This window comes from Emydura macquarii, unplaced genomic scaffold (genome assembly GCF_026122565.2).
Source record: "Emydura macquarii macquarii isolate MOO-44397 ecotype Brisbane River unplaced genomic scaffold, CSIRO-AGI_Emac_v2 contig_2897, whole genome shotgun sequence".
Lineage (NCBI taxonomy): Eukaryota > Metazoa > Chordata > Testudines > Chelidae > Emydura > Emydura macquarii.
Window position 1 is genome coordinate 19759598 of NW_027133034.1, and position 15596 is coordinate 19775193.

The following is a 15596-nucleotide window of genomic DNA, read 5'->3' on the forward strand; positions in this document are numbered from 1 at the left end:
CAGGTAAGAAGCCAGGCAAACCAACTCTAGGGTTTGTTCTTAAATATTTTCTCAATTTAAAAAGGGGTAGAGTAACAAACCCTTTTCCTGTATCTGCTGTTCTAGGTCAAGTCACAATAAAATATTCAGCCCTGGGACTTGAAATCTTGTTCCTGAATTGCTAACCTCACAGTCTGTTTCTTTCACACATTTGTCCGGAGCATCTTTACCAAAACATTTTTCTGGAAAATGACTTATGTTTCACTTTTCCGTGTTGTGAATAATCTGTTCTGAAACCTGGTGCCAGGGTGTAGGTTTATCCACCCAGAGTTATGTTTTGTTTTCACAATAATTTTCAGATATTTTATGCCCAAAAGGAATTATGCTGCTCAACTAGTCTGACTGCCTGCAGAAAAGAGGCAATAGAATTTCACCTACTAATTTCTGCAGTGGAAGAAATTATTCTTCCCTGCTATGTAAATGAACACTATCAAGCCCAGAACCTTGAGATTGAATTAGAGCAGATCTTTTTAAAAAAACAGTCTAATCTTCATTTAAAAACGTCAAGTGATGGAGAATTCAACACATCCTTGGTAATCTGTTCCAAGGGTGAGCTATCTTCACAATTAAAAATATGCATCTGATTTCTAATTTGAATGTTTCTATGTTCAGCTTCCAGCCATTGGATTTGTTAGGCTATTATTTCCTAGATTAAAAGGCTCCCCTAATATCAGATCACTTCTTCCTGTGTAAGTACGTTGAGACCTTGATAAAGTCACCTCTTGGCCATTCCAAAGAAAAGTCCTCTCTCTCTTTCTCTCACCCTCTTCAAGGGGGATTTCTTCACCAGAGACCAGAAAACAGATGGAAGTCTCAATGTGGAGAATCTTTGGATTGCAGCAATGCAAGACTCCACCTCAGCCACTTTTTACCAGAGTGTGATTACCTGGGCAAACTAGTTAAGAGGCTCCTCAAAGGGTCAGCATGTAGAGTCAGATGGCAAATGTCTTTGGCTCCTTCCTTCATGGCTTTTTCAGAATGGTTACATTCTCAGCAAGAGATTTATCTTCTAATTCAGTCTCACATAGACAGCTTTGGTTGAGAACTTAAATAATGATGCACACATACAGCAACTATTGTCATTTTAATTTCTCAGATAAATTATTTGAAGAGTTCCTGGAAAAGCAATTGCATAGTCCAGGTAGAGAGGGGAGAGCTGTGGGTACTCAGCATGTCTGAAGATTGTGCCATTTATTAAGATGTCTATAGAAATATTTAAATGCCTAGCTTTTGGTACCCATCTTTGAAAACGTTGGCCTGGATTCTGAAGAAATTACCATTTAAAGAGAATTTTGTGTCTGTTTCTTGTTTTATTAAATTTAAACTTTGTCAGCCTTCTTAAAAGCCCTATGACTAGTTACCCACTGTATTTTGAGAACAGGCAGTTCTTTTTATTCATGTGGACGTGTGTCTGAAGCAATGATAAGTTCCTTTTTATTATCAAATGTAGAAATACTGATATAGTAAATGCTGACTTCCTGTATACCCGGCTGTTTGTGAGCAACCAGTTGTGTCATTGCCACTGTGGCTTCTGTGGGTGAGTGAAGGAGGAAGTGCTGTTTCCACATTAATTCAGATTAAATTGGTCTGTTTTTAGACAATCTGGGCAAAATTCTCCACTGTAATCTTAATACCTATAGGAAGAGCATATTTGAAATTGACCATGTGGCTCAGAGATTTTTAACCTAGTAGTAGAAATTTATCCCTAAAGTGTAGACTTCCCCCTCCTACACATACTCAAATGTAATTGCCACCAAAACTAATGTCCATACTTCTGTTGAAGGTTCCAGAAACACTCAGTGTTGTGTTGCTTACTATGCAATAATCATGGCAGAGTCACCATGCAGAAGTCACTGCAGAAGTATAGAACTAATTAACCCTCCTTAGTCAGTATGGCCCCATCCTCTGGAGATGCTGACTGCTTCTTGGGAAGAGCCAGGCATTCTTAGCTCCCACTTTCCCCAAATTTGTCCCTAAGAAACCAAAGTCAAAACTCTCATTAACTTCAGTGAGAGCAGGGTTGGGCTCACTGACTTCAACTCTCTTTAAAAATGCTTGGCATTTCTGGGGAGGTGCTTATCACTGCAGAGGATGGAGATCCATGTTGGTGTTCTCTAGCCTTTAAGTGGCACTTGATTGCTGATTAAAAACAAGATTTTGCTATCGGTTTTAACCATCTCTAAAACACTCATCGCTACAGTTCATAAGTACTATTGAAAGTATTGCAAAGTACATATAGCAAAGGAACACTGAGCAGGATTTTATTTGGTCTCTTACGTGATCAACCAAAGTATTAGCTGAATTCTTCTTGCAGGCCTTACCTTAATTCTGGAGAGGTGGTAGCCAATTTTGGCACTCCCCCACCATACACGTTGTTTTTAAAACTCCAGTGTCTGCCTCAAGTTTGGTACATGCAACCTGAGGCAGAGTTTGAGTTTATCTCACAGATTTAAAGTAAACCTGACAAGGGGTTCATAGGTGTAGAAACATTGTAAATACATGTGAACACCAGATTTCAGGAAGCTTTAAATATTTTGACACAAATAGGATGAAAACTAAATGAAGAGAGACAGACAGTTTACCGGATTCATCTAGTTGAGAGCTAGTACATAACAGCCAAATTTAGTTGATTAAACTCTAATTTCGGAATAATTTGTATTATTTGTATTGCAGTAGCACTTAGAGGGTCCACGACTATTGTGCTAAATGCCATATAAACATACACAACGAGACAGTCCCTTCCTGGAAGAGCTTGTCTCTAGTCTGCTTTAGAAGGTAAGAGACTAGAGTCTACAGTACATAGACGGGAGCACAAGATAATAGCATGATAAGAACTGATCACAGAACACCAGAGGTAAAATCCTGGTCCCTTGAAAATCAATGGCAAACCTCCCATTGACTTTATTGGAGCCAGGATTTTACTCCCAACTGCCTAACAATTGTAGACATTTTCTAGGTATCACGACAGAAATGCATTATAAGGAGGGATTTGAAGGAAGACAATGGTGATTTTTTTGTGCATTTTTACAGGGAGCGCCTCCTTATAAGGAGCGGCATGGAAGAATTCCCACAAACCTCTCTGCCCAATTTTGGCAAATGGACAATGAAGGCTGGTATCATTGGCAGAATAGATGTGGGGGTTGATGTCTGAATACCATGTAAGAGGTAAGGGGGGGATAGGCCATGGAGGGCCTTAAAATTGAAGAAAGATTGTTTGTGTGTGATGCATTAGAGAAGAGGGACTCAGTGGAGGGATGTAAAGAAGGGGTGATGTGGTTTAAGCAACAAATCAGAAAAGCAGATCATTATGGTAGAGTTTTGAATGGGTATAAGTGGGTCAAAATGGCATTTTTAAAAAGTCAAGAGAGAAGGAGGTTGCTGTAGTTGAAGTGCAACATGATGAGGGTTTGGATGGAAACTTCAGCTGGGTGAGTGGAGAGGCTGGATCTTATAGACATTAAGTATGAAGAAGGAGCAAGATTGAAACACTGTCTCACTGCATTGATCTCTAGAGAAAGGGACGGGTCAGAAACAAACACCCAGATTATGGGCCTGAGTGACAGGGAAGATGGTTGTGTTGTCCACAAGGACTGAAAGAAAAGAGAGGGGCAGGAGGGAAAGAGAAGAAGCTGTTTTGGCCACATGGAGCCAGTGATGACCCTTTAGAGTAATGTCAGAATATAATATCTACTCAGACTATTTTAAATTAGTGGGACAAATGCCCGGCACATTGCCTTTCCCCTCATCAACCATCTGTGCACAGGGGAAGGCTGTAAGGAGAGTTGGTTGGAGAGACCAGAAGAGGTGTGCCTGGGGAAGGTGGAGGTCCCTATCTACCTTCTGAGTGCTGGGTGATCACCAGACTGGAAAACTTGTATTCATTTCTCTTTTTGAAACAAGCAAGGTAAACATGAGCAAAAACTCTCTCATGCAGAACACATCTCACTACCTCTTGCTGGGTCTTGGTCTGCTCAGTCACCCTACCGGTTTACAGTAATGTTGATTTCTCAATCATGGGGCTTTAAAAAGTGGTTACTTTTTAACATGTTATTCACCTCAAATACTCCTGGGCCCGTCCAGCTGCAGTAGGCAGCACTGAGCTGCCAGATTCCCTTCAACTGGAAATAGACTTTGGCATCATGTAAGTCTTGCACTTTGTATTGTATTTTTATTGCAAGGTGTCTTGGGATGCAATTATTTAGAAAATAAAAATAGTATTTTTGTTAATTGTAGCCCTTGCAGAAAAGCATAAATAAATACTGATATGTAAACAGGTCAAATACTATTCCTGATAAATACATACAGACAGCTAAATTTGTGTTTAAAAGGAGGCTGTAAAAATAAACAAAGTCAAACTGCTTGGTGGGCACTAACACTGTAGTCAGTAGCTTAAGCCACTGACCGATTTCACCTCTAAAAATAAATAGTTCCTATTATTAACAACAACAGTTTACAACTCCGACCAACAAGTGAGGAAGTGAAGCTAGTACTAGGTATTAAGGAAGGGCGATACAGGAGAAGTAACTCAGATAAGTTAACTTTTTTATCTACACTCTCAAATCACACGTGTTGGAATAACCAAACACAGAATACATTGTACTTTTGTAGCATTTTTCATCCAAGGACTCCAAAATGTTGTTTTGAGAATTAGGGCCAAATCATAGCCTATATGGGGGGAAAAAAATCTGTGAGCCCGTAAACTGGTAGTATTTCCTATTTAGTATACTGCAGAAATGAGTGGGGAAATTAGCCCTCCTTCCCATAACAGAGTGGTGAAAAATATGGCCTCAAAAGGCTATCACAGATATCCAAGGACATGGAACATTCCCTGGGATCTTGAAGTGTGTACACTGTCTACGTTAGAAACAGTTGCCTGGGAAGGTGGGGGCCAGAAAGGGAGAGAATGGGTTCTCCCTCATATCCAACTCTCATTGACAGCACAGGTCTCTCATCAAAAGGGCCTGTGCATGACTGGAAACACCCCCTGGAGGGTATGTTTTACATTGAGGGGCACCACTCAAGGCAATGACAGTGTTATTTGCATGGCTTTTTCCCTAGTGGTAGAAGAGGACAGTTTAGTGGAGAGTGGTCACTACTATCCCCCCACCTATGTATCCTCTAAAACTGCAAAATCTCAGACCTGTGGAGTTTCAGAGAAAAGACTTGATGCTGCTATTTCCCAGCCCTCCGCACTTTTGTTTTCAAGAAATTAATGTGAACCATTATTTAGTTAAGCTTTGCAACATCCTCATGAAATAGGTAAGTACCATCACCCTCATCTTATAGATGGAGAACTTGAGGTACAGGGATGCTAACTGACTTTCTGAAGGCTACACAGCAAGTTGGTGGCAGGGCCAAGGATGATCTAACCACTGGAGGGCACTTCCAGGTGTGCAATACTAACATTTTTCAAGGCAGAGCAATAATTTAACAACTCGAATCACAAGGGTAAATTAACATCAAGAACTAAGTGATAAGAACAGTTACCATCCCCTCTTCCATGATAACCATCAATTGATTCCTCCAGTGGCAAAGGGAAATAATAAGTTACAGCAATAAATCTAGGAGGCTGAAGGCTATCCTGGCATTTCCAATAACTCATCTTCTCCAAACAAAAACAGAAGCAAAGTATATGCCACTTTAATGTAACCAAAAGTCCCAGATTTATTCCAGAAATATTCCACATCCAATTTTAGCTGAGAAATTCTAAGCAGGGTTTGGGGAAATGAAGCACAAGATGATTTGTCTCCGTAAGAAACTCCTCCCTGTCTTTCTGTTATTTATCTGTAAATTTTAAAAAGGGGGCTAATTTACATCAGTTAGCCAATGAACACAAATGGTAAATTTTTCTGCACAATAAGAAAATGTCTAGTGCTTTGGCATGTGGAACTCCCATTGACCTTAGTGGAAGTTCCATCACAGAGCAGTTGCAGAATTCAGCACTGTATATGTGTAAAGGCAGCACAAAATAAATGTGCTGATCCTAAAACGCCACCATCAAATGCATAAAAGACTCAGTTACTTTATTATTTGTGTTACTGGGGCATCTAGAGGCACAAAACTGAGAATGTAAACTTTGGGGGCAAGAAATCTAAATAGACAAGATAAGAGGAAGAAGAAACCAAGGCATAAAAGTGAAGTGAGTTGCCCAAGGTCACACAAGATCAGAAGCAGAGCTAGGAATAGAATCCAACCCTTCTGACTCCAAGTTCAGTGCCCTTTCTACTTTTTCTCCCATTTAATTACATGTATATGCAGAGAGTTTATAATAATGATGTACCTTGTCCTGCAAAACAAAAATTAGACCAAATCTGAACATACACAAACATACAGTAGAGAGCAAGAGAGCTAAAATTAGATAAATATCCTATTAAATTCTCTCTCTCATATGCCTGTTGGAAAGTACTTCTGAAAATTAAAGGCATGAAACCAATGCTGTAATTTGTTCAAAGATTGTGATCAGGATGACATGCAAGAAAATCCCCTTTTTGATGACTTTCAAAGGCCATCCTGCATATATTGTACAGTTAAGAATGCACATTGGCCTTTTCTAATGAGTTTGAGATTTGCAGCTACTGTAGTTCATGGTTCATTTCAGATCCTGATCAGTAGTTTCCTGATCACAACTGAAGTAGTAGCACTTTAGGGGATGGGGGAAATATTTTAATACTTGCTGAAATGAATTAGACACTGTAGCCCTGGTCCTACAATGAGCACTGTATGGGCACCGGTGCAGAGTTCACTGCATGATGAGGGCCTAAGAGAGAAACAGTCTAAATGTACTCAGTTACTTTTTTAACTATGGGTTTGTCTACATAAGAGAGTTTCTCAGTTATTTCAATGTAGTTATACCAGTTTAATTTCCCCTTGAGAACATTCTTATTTCTGTTGAAAAGTTGTTTTTGGTTTAGCTTTAACCCTTTGTCTTGTGACAAGCTAAACTGGAAGAAGCCAAATTTATACATTGTTATGCCAAAAATCTTTCCTGTGTCAACAAGGCATAAGTTTACATGGCGCACAAAGATATTTTTAAATAATCACTGGAGACATCTAGTCAGGTTAACTCAGCTCCTATATAGCAGCATCATGAATAGAGCAGATATGTATAGCAATATAGGTTTCATCGATGTAGTGGCATTTACTCTTTGGAATAATTGGCAGTTCGTTGAACTGAATATCTGAGGATCAATGAGGCTTTTGCTTTGGGGGAGAAAAGCAAAGCTGATAATAGTTCCCATTCAATTTCACTTAATGGAATCCTGAAGCTTTTGTTAGCAGAATTTAGTAACTGAAAAGACTTGTTAACATGACCTCTAATTACTTGTAGGTTGTCATTTTAACACTGTACCTGATAAGGAGGAAAATAATCAGAAAAATTATGGTATGGTATTCAAGAAGTAACTTTCAGCTGAAAAGTCATTGTAATTCTGGTTGTTTCACAAAGATCCCAAGCACATTTTGTTTTGAAGAAAAAAAAAACCTAACTAGAGAAAATAATTCTTTAAATTAATTTAAAAAGAAGTGATCTGCTGACTTTGATCACTGCATCTCAGTTAGTATTGATTAATCATCATGGCTGATATTACCAAAAGAAAAGTCAAGAAAATATTTGGTCTAAGAACATTTGTCTTGTGAAATGTGTAAGATGTCTAGGTCTCTGTCTTTGATTCCTTTTCTTTTTCCATTATTTCCTTATCCCTACTAAGGTTGATGTTGTCCACCAAATTTGCTACCAAAATGGAGGCCTGTTAGTCATTTATGTACACAGTGGAAGCCAGCCAGTTATTTTGGTACCATATATTACCTTCCTCATCTGTAATTTTTCACTATTGTGTTCATTTTTCAAAATAATGCGGTAAATGCAAAGTATTTCTGTCTACAGAATGTTCACAAGCTATTCCCCACAATTCACTATTAGCTTGTGTAATTGGTCAGTAAGGAACATGGTACTTTTCTGCTCTCAGACTGGAGGACTTTCAAACCCTCAAAGAGCTTTGAAGATGACCCCATGACCAATTTAGCCTCACATGGAGTGGCACAGGCTTCCCTCAGATTTTTATATAGTTGGGCCAAACTGTCAAGGAGTTAGGGTGACCAGACAGCAAGTGTGAAAAATCAGGATGGGATGGGAGGTAAAAGGTGCCTGTATAAGACCAAGCCCTGAATATCGGAACTGTCACTATAAAATTGGGACATCTGGTCACTCTACAAGGAGGTGGCGTGCTTGCCCTGTTCTGTTCAGGGCAGCTCTCTGAGATGAGAGCATCATGGATTTGGTGATCTTTTCAGTGACATAGGATGGGGCCCCTGGGTATTCTGAGGAACTTGGATCTGCTGTTGGGTGAAAGCTGTCTGGGTAGGTTAATTGTTTTACCAGTTCTATATCTAATGAAAAATTGTGGGGAAAAAAGAAAAAAAGTTTCATTCTGAATTTTCCGTATCTTTTTTTAAAAAGAAACAAAATTGAAAAATGTTGGTGCGTGCGTGCATGTTTTGGGAACTCATTTAAAAACAATTCACCAGTCTCCTTTTCCCAGTAGAAAAACAAATTTTAAAAGGATGGTCTTTGTCTCCTTCAAAAAAAATCCCCAAAATTCAAAATGAAATATTTCAGAAAAGCTTTTGGGGGGAAAAATTGTCGTTCTCCCCCCCCCCCCCCCCCCCCCAAAAAAAAAAAAAAAAAAAGAGAAAAAGACTATCAAACTGAATCAGTATGAAAATGTGTTTTAGTTGACTAGACATATATTTGATCAACTGTAATTAGATGATACAATCTTACTTGGTGAAAGTATTCTGGGCAATGTGTCAGCCCATTGACCAGTGTCTGAACAAAGGGAGGGAATGTGTTTTGGTGATGATAGTGGAAAGCAGTTGTTACACTGTCCAGCCAGTCTGGCAGCACATTAGTGTAAATAGACACTTTTCACAAAGATGTTTTGGAAATTCCCTGCATCCAGGAATCTCTGCGGGGCAGACCAATATAATTCGCTTGCCAAATGATAGGTAGAAAAGGCTCCGATCTGTTTGGAAATGGTGGTGGTTGGACCAAAATAATTACTATAGCCCTATATTTGCATTTATATTGAAGGTCTAATCTAGCATGAGTTTACCTGTGGTTGGGAGACTTCATGGAAGAAAAATTCTGCGGTTGCCATGAACAGAATCTCTTGAGCCAGTGATTCACTGATGTTCTCTATACAGCTTCTGAATTTTCCTGGAATGGTGAATCTTGGCATTTCCAGTATTGGGCATGACAACAGCTCCATTGGCTCTAATAGGAAGCTAGCAGCCTACATACAACTAGGAGTCCCACACTGGTTCTGTCTGCAGATCTGCACATCAGATGAATGAATTTGACAGAGTTCATTTTCAGGATGGGAGCTCTTCTGTATCTGAGGCAAATAACATGACCAGTCCACTTCCCTTCATTCCCTCTGTGTTTGTGATCTACCAAGTAGCCTGCAGAAGTGAGCTGTGCCAATACAGAACTACTGTAGTCAACTAGCCATTGCACAGCGTCACAAGTCAAGCACCTCACTGAGATCTGCTCATGAAAGGTGTTGCTTTCTCTTAGAACTGCTGTTTTGCTGATCTGTGTGAGTGAGGGTCTCAGATGATGAACCATCAGAGAAACAAGGAGGTAAAGGGAGCAGGCAGAAAAGGCCCATTACTTGATCCCTGCAAGGGAACAGATCTCTTTGTGCTTTATCTTCTCATGCCTATCAAGTAAGGAAATCCTGGGCATTGGAGTATGTGCATCCAGCTTTTGTTGTTCTGCTGTACTGCTGGATTCTGAGAACAGAACAGTTTTTCCCTAATCATCTTGGCTACAAATATTAGTCTAAAGGTTCACACATTCAGTGCAACAGGATTTTGGAGTGGGAGAAATAGAGAATGTGAGAGAGGCCTCCAAGCAATCGGTACGGGGTTGGCAATTACCAGGAGGTTAGGGAAATGGGCTATGGCAAGTGATTAATCCCTACAGGTTGGGATGGATGCCAGAAGGGTCTTCTAGAGCTCAAAATACTAGTGTTACTACTAAGCCTGGCTTTTAGCAAGGGGCAGTTTAGGATAATAGCAGCAAAGAGCAGTTCTCCCTTCCCTTTCCTCTCCAGATTCCCTGATAGAGGGGAAGGCCAGAGATGATGGCTGTCACTGTCCCAGGCAACTACCCCTGTCTTCTCTCTGTGGTCCTTAGAGGGCACTCCCTCCCAGCTCCTCAGCCATCACTTCTCTTGGGTAGAGACCTACATCTTTTTTCCCTTCTGACTGGGGTTTTTCCAGGCTGCTGCACAATTACCTGCCTACTCTGTGATATCAGCAAGCCAGACTACCTAAACAGCAACTGCTCTTCGCTTTCTCATCTCTCAAAGGCTATGAACATCTGTAATTGCCAGCAGTCACAAGTTACCACACAGCTCCTTCGAAGCAAGCAAATTTATTCTTAAGGTAAAAGCATTGCAGAGAAAATTAAAAACAAGAAAAGTTCCTAGATGCATGTTAAAAGCTTCCAACAATTTTGTGGGGTCAAAGTAGGCCAAAGTCCTTCCAATCCGTCCCAGGAATGATCGGAGCCTCTCTTTGTCCGAAGGTCCTGTCCATTTGCTGGATCAGAAAGCAGGCCCTGGGTCAGTTTAAACTCAGGCTATTTATCTGAATCAAGTCCTTGTCTTCATTGGTCTCTGGAAAAGCCAGTTTGAACTAGTATATGCGAGCCTCTCCAGGTGAAGGTGTTAGAGAAGTTGCCTGATCACCCCCCTTCACTTTTCATTGTTCCTGGAGAAGCTGTGGTCACCATTCCCAAGGAATTACATATAATCCCTGGTTCACCATGATATACAAACTTAATACAGTAAGATCTCCCAAAGATGTTGCAGGAAGTTGCCATATCTCTTACAATGGCCACTGGAGCTGTTTGGCCCAGCCTTTAAATGCTTGACATAGGAGAAGGCAGCAACATAGAAATTCCTCCCATGGATTGGGAAGGAGAGATCCCTTTTGATACAGCTGACCATTGCCTTTGCCAGCATTCTATTGTAGTGTGTAATGCTGTACCCACACTTCAGAACAACTGTGATAGGGACACTTAGTGCAAAATAAGAAATAAATCCGTAAAATAAATATTGCAAGTGTGGAGTGCACAGAAGTACCTGTGATGGAAAAACAATTGAAAGCTGCTGGTGTGTTTGTGTGATTGTTTTTTCTTTTGTCATCATCAGTGACACAATTTTGTGTCTACTGCCATGCAAGCCCCATTTAGGGTGAGCCAAAAGACTCATGCAGTTGCTTTGAGACCTTGATAGCCCAAGATTTTTATTATAAAATGAAAACCAAGTACATGAACTTATTGCAACGAGACAGCTGGTTTTGAACAAGCAGTTCAAACAAATTATTCACTGTTGGCAGTTTATAAATAAATAATAAAGAAAAAATTCACCATATCACACTTAAAATGCAGGATAAAATCCCATCAAACTTTATCTAGTGATCAGGATGCAGCACTGAGTCATAACTGCGGTTCTTGTCATGGCTGTCTTCAGCATTTCCTCTAGACAGGCTCCTGTGGAGGGCTAGTATTTACAGCTAGTGCTTTGGCACTGAAAAATCACATGCCTTGATGGGCAGTACTGCAGGAACTCATGATTGGCGAGTGGGGGAGAGAAGCAGCTGCCAGCCAGGGTTAAGGTCTAGGCACAAACAAGACTAGTACACTAGCAGTGATGATAGATGCAGGGCTTTTATTTATTTTGTTTTAATTTTTTATAGTAACTGCAGTTGTTTGTCCCTTGTACTGACATTTAACACCCCCCTCCCCAAAATTTATCTAGTATATTTATAGTAGGATTCTTAAAAACAGATGTGTGATTGAGTTCTGGCATCTCTAATTAGGGGTGTAAAGTTGCACACTCAGACATGGCTAACGTTGTGTTTGGATAACCTTTGAACAAACCCTGAATGAAGATCAATGTTCACCAGTTATGACAGAGTGCATGTTGAAACTTTTCCACTAAACTGTCATTAGCAAAGTGGGGAGGGGGATGCAGAATTTTCAGTTTTCACTCAAAACGCAAGATACATTTTTCTTCTTACTGCATCGTTGAAACGGATCTCTAGTGCCCTAGCTCCCAAGTCTAGCTGAACGCTGACCTCACGAGAGACAAATGGGAAGATGAAATCACGGCTCCAATAGTATCTAGCATTTCAGCAGAGCATTAGCCCAGTGAAAATGTTCACTTTGCCTTGGCTTAATTATGAGTTGTCTTTAAAATAAGTTTAAAATTTCAATCAGAAGATATGTATTTAAGGCCAGGTCTCTAACTAGTGTAAGTCAGTGAAGCTCCACTGAAGTCAAAACTACAGTAATTTAAAGGAGGACCTGGCCCATAATTTCTTTCTGTTACTATTCATGTTGGTACCATGCTTTGAAAATGTAAGCCACAGTGTAAGGACTAAGTGTTCTTCCTCATTCCTAATGCTGCACTAGCAGCTACGAATTGACAGATGAAAGTTTGTGGGTTTTGTAGCTTAGGGGTCAGTTTGTCAATAGTGACCAACAAAACAAGCATATCCTACGTTTGTTGCATTAAGATATTGGAGAGCAGTGTTTTCCCATTGCCAGATGCACTGGAAACTCTGGTTAGCTGAAAACTGGCAGATCACTGCTCCTCATAAGTAGCTCAGGGGAAGGTATTGGTTTTCTGAAGTGTTTTTAAAATAAATCACAGCAGTGGCAGAAGATCAGCATTGGCCGTTTACGTATCAGTTTTAGGATGTTCATAGATGGATCAAATTAATTTAGCTACAAAATATTGTAAAACAAAAGTAGAAATAGTTCAGGTGTATCTACACTTAAAATGCTACAGTGGCACAGCTGCACTGCTGTAGTGCCTCGGTGTAGATGCTCCATACTCTCCCATTTGCGTACGTAATCCACCTTCCCAAGAAGCATAATTAGGTTGACGGACAAATTCTTCCATCAACCTAGCGCTGTCTACATGTGAACTTAGATGAGCTGAATGTTGTCACTCAGGGGTGTGGATTTTTCACCCCCTGAACAATGTAGTTAAACCAACCTAAATGTCTAGTATAGACCAGGCCTTAGTGTTTATCCAGATGTAGTAAGTGTACATGGTGCATCTTAAGTCTCCTGGTGTTCAGAGTTGTCCTATTGTTTTCACACTAAGACAACAGTAAAGTGCCACTGTCCCCTGGGATATTGTGATCATTAAACTAACCTTTTTGAATTGGGCCATGTCGAGCTCTGATCTCAGTATAACAAAATAAATAATCTATGTGGAGATGGAGATGTCTGGAGAACTCTTCTAGAATCCTCTAAATCATTCTAAAATTATCTCGCTAATTATTCTTAAACAGAGTACTGCTATCTATGTCATTCATTTCTGTCACATGCATAGGGAAGCACAGTTTATACATAAACTGATGTTTTGTAAAAAGACCTATTTCTGAGGACCATTTGTATATATACACTATGTAATCCCAATAGACAACAAAGAATAGATTGCTGATAGGGACCACCCCAGGAGATGATCAGATTGATACGAGTGGGAAGGTTAATCCTCTCCCTACCTCCTTTCCCTCCCAGCTTGGAGTAGCCACTATGGCCAGTTACATGGTCTGTGTAGAGGCGGGCAGAAAAATCCATGTACTAGCAGATCCTCAAACCCACTCATTCATCATTCCCAGCTGCAGCTGTGTTTGTAGCCCCACCTTGTGCAGAAAAGCTGCAGCAGTTCTGTTAGTACATGACCCCTCTTCAGCTACAAGGATGTTTTCCTTATAAGAACTGATCGACAATTGAGTCTCTGCTAAATCCTGCATAACTGAAGTGTCTTCAGTAGGATCTTGATGCTGCCCTCACTCACAGAGTAGCTGTCACTGGTTGGTCATTGTGCTGTGTTACAGAGGTAAACTAATCCTGCTTATAAGAAGAAGTGTAGTAGCAGCAGCAGCTGGCTACAGCCCTTTGAGTGGTGTTGGTTTTTAAATTGTAACGTATGTGTAGAGTTAAGACATTTGGCTATTTCTCTGATGCCTGATATCCCAGTCCGGTCCATGTGAACATCCAGCAATTTACAAGATATTAAGGAATTTGAGTGGATTACAATTGATATTGAGGGCATGAAAGTGGAGTGGATGAGCAGAAGTGGAAATGGCTCATTTGGTATCATATCAGAAACTATGACTAAAATAGCAACAACTATGGTGAGACATCAGCCGCAAGGAAGCTCACAGTCCTTTCAGTTTCTTTATAAGAAGTTTCAGATGGTGGTGGTTACATCCAGATCACTTGAGTGAGAGAAAACATTGTAAATCAATAGAAGCTATCTGCTCCCTTAAGTGAAAGATTACAAAGTTGTATTGTTGAGACTCAAGTTTTGTTTTGTGACTGGATATTGTGTGTGTTTAATGTTAATAAATCCAATCCAAACATGGGGTTAGATCAGTAGTGCTATAATAAAGTCCCCCCCCCCCTTTTACCCAGGAATTACCCTTTTAACCTGGAATTGCAGAAAACTGTCGCCTGATAAGCAGTAAGTGTAGTAACTGCCCTATAGCTGCACAATAAATTGACCAGAAGATATTTGCCACTAACAGGATTTTTTTTCCCTTTGAACTCTTGCAACTTACATATTTTCTTCTCTAAAGAATTATAGATTTCAGTTCTCCTTAGATACCAAGATATCATGGGGGGCTGAATGGTTCAATAAACTTATACTGGGTTATAGTGCTTTCCATCTTTGTTTTCCTAGTTCAACCCAGATCATCAGTAACCGAAGGCTATCATCATCAGCTGGCTGTGTTGGTAATTATGTTAAATGAGACAGGTGATCTCAGTTCAGTTCCCAGTGGACACTTGTTCACATGACATACCTACTAACTTAATTAGCACACTTCTGGGCATTTCAGCACTATCCAAGAATTTAATGGGCATGAAGCAGACACCTCATGAGCAAGGTTGTCAAGTGGTTGTCACAAGCGCTAAATCCACATAATTTTTCTAATCATATAAAAATTGGAAACTGCCATTTTGGAGAAGGACTCCATGTTGAGGAAAGACTTGAACAAGACCATGTGAATCAGATTCTATTTCTAAATTGATTTAGTCACCATTCTGAATCAATATTTTTCCATTTAGGGTTAGGAATTAATTGAATACTGGAGACTGTGGCATCATTGTACGTGTGACAAAGTAAATCAAGACACTAAGAAATAAATTACCCAAGAACACTAACTCATGAGAATCAAGACCCTGATGTTGTATCTAGAATTCAACCTGTATCCACAGCTGTGGCAGCTGATAAACCTGGGAAGAGGGAGTTACTGTAAGGGGTAAACTTTGACTAAACCACAGGGCTGCTTTTGATGTGGGGAACCCCAAAGAATTTGACATCATGTATGAATAACCAATGGAAATACCCAGATGGTGTGAGATGTATAATTAACCAAGAGAAATTCAGCAACCAAGTCAACCATATGATGCAGTTGCAAAAAAATGCTAGTACTTTGGGGATTATTAACAGAAGTGTTGTATGTGA

General features: G+C 40.0%; 1 protein-coding gene across 4 annotated transcripts in view; it reads left to right on the forward strand.

Annotated features, from left to right (window-relative positions):
• MARCHF3 (membrane associated ring-CH-type finger 3) overlaps positions 1-15596 on the forward strand; it is a 102813-nt gene that overhangs the window by 40779 nt on the left and 46438 nt on the right. Inside the window, exon 4 of one of the 4 annotated variants that reach the window (XM_067568773.1) lies at positions 3070-3204. The exons of the other annotated variants lie outside the window; for them this stretch is intronic. The gene's annotated coding sequence lies outside the window, so the exon portion shown is untranslated. The remainder of the gene's footprint in view (positions 1-3069; positions 3205-15596) is intronic. 4 annotated transcript variants of the gene reach the window in all.